This window comes from Petaurus breviceps, unplaced genomic scaffold, assembly GCF_028583685.1.
Source record: "Petaurus breviceps papuanus isolate PSGF00001 unplaced genomic scaffold, PetGlider_PUasm1.0 178, whole genome shotgun sequence".
NCBI classification, from domain to species: Eukaryota; Metazoa; Chordata; class Mammalia; order Diprotodontia; family Petauridae; genus Petaurus; species Petaurus breviceps.
Genome location: NW_027185777.1, coordinates 27,375,158 through 27,377,270, shown reverse-complemented (window position 1 = coordinate 27,377,270; position 2,113 = coordinate 27,375,158).

Genomic DNA, 2,113 nt, shown 5'->3' with positions numbered 1-2,113 from the left:
AGCTAGAAAATCAAGTGTAAAAATTCATTAAGAGGCCCTTTGATGCCTAGAATCTGTCTCTATTTAGGGGCAGGGAAAGGGGGAAGCATAAAGGGAAGCGTCCCTTACTGATGGTTGTATTCTAAAGATTTTTCCTACTATAAGCCAGTATTGAAGAGGGTTGTAGAAAGCCATTCCCCTATAAATTGCTATCTTTAGGACAGATAGATAACACAGGCAGAGAAATAGGTGGAATTTATACTTATCCATCTAATATTTATCCAACTTATATATCCAACTTATATTCATCCATCCAGGAAAGAGGTGACCTATCTGTTATCTCTACTTCGCCGATGAGCTGAGAAATGAATTGGGAGAGAATCTAGAAACTAGATTGTTGGGGTTTTCTTGACAAAGATGCTACAGTGGCTTGCCATTTCTAGCTTATTTCATAGATGAGGAAACTGAGGCAAACAGGGTTAAGTGACTTATCCAGGTTCACACAGTTAGTACGTGTCTCAGTTTAGGTTTGAATTCAGGTCTTCTTGACTCCAGGTCTGATACTCTACCCACTGAGCTACCTACCACTCCTTATGTCCCATAGGAACTGGTTATTTGAGCAGAATAACTACACACATTAAGTACTTTCTGTGTGTAGAGTGAAGTGCTAGGTTGTGGAGAAGATATAAGGTTTGACAGAGACATAGAACCTGTTCTCATGAAGCTTGCAGCTTAAGAAGAGAAGACATCAATGCACTATGATAAGTCCACTATAGAGTCATAAAAGAAGGTACTATATGATATCTCTAGAGGGAAAGTTGTTACTGGTAGGAGGAGATCAAAGGAGACTTTCTGGAGGCAGGTGGTATGTGAGGTAGGTAGGAATTGAAGAAGGGAAGAGAGAAAATTACAGGAATAGGGAATTCTGTAAGCAGAGAAATAGAGACCTAAGAAAAAGATGTTTAGAAGGTAGTGAGGATTTCAGTTAGCCTGAAGCAAGGTCCTGGGGGAAACAGGAAGGAATATATAATTTAGCAGAGAGAACATTGACATTGAACTTGGAGTCCTGGGACCTTCGATTGAATTCAAATGTTGTTCTTTAATACTTATGTGACCATGGACACAGCACAACCTCTCTGGATCTTAGCTTCCTCATTTGTAAAGAGTAGATAACTTCTAAGATATCTTTTCTGGGGTAACTGGGTGGTGCAGTGGATAGAACCAAGCCTGGAGTCAAGAGGACCTAATTTCAAATTTTGCCTCAGAAACTTGCTATCTGAGTGATCATGGGTAAGTCACTTAACCCTGTTTGTCCCAATTTCCTCATTCCAGTATCTTTGCCAAGAAAATCCTAAATGGGGTGATGAAAAGTTGCATGACAACAATACAACTTGATCAAGCATCCAATACAGGCCAACTGACTCACAGGATGAAACGTGGGACCTGGAGAGAAAGGAAAGTTCAATCAGGATAACTGAGACTGAATCAGGCTACAAAGGGAGGACTGATATGGATTCTAGCTTAATTTCCTATATGATACCAAAGATGACCAGAGCTGACTTTTAAGATTTCTGTGAATTTTTAGCTATTTCCTTTGTAATTATAAGCCAATATATGTTTTTGTGTCGTAATTAAGGATCAAAATTTATTTAACAACAAAAAAAACTATGCAAAAATTTTATAATAAAGAAGTTGAAATCGAGCCCCTTGATTTTCTTTTTATTAAGACACAGTGAAAATCCATGATGACAAAGATTGATGATAATAAGAAACCATTGGTGTTTAGGGAATCAAGTTATATGGCTTGCAGTTAGAAAAACAAACAAACGTGAAGAACACACAACAAAGGTATAAAATCCTCAGAGGAAGAAGAGATTACTTTTGGCTTGGGGGGAATCAAGGAAGGCTTTGTGAAAGAGGTGACATTTAAGGAAGACCTCAAAGAATGACTAGGAGTTGGATGGGTAGAGCTGGTGGGGAAAAGAGACAAGGTGGAGGGAGAAATCCCTGAATAAGAAATATCATGAGCAAAAACAGAGAGAGAATCACAAATAATAGACTAAAGTACTGTAAGCAAAGTGGAAAGATGAAACTCTTCCAATTGGCTGACATGCACACATCCAGCCATAATGGG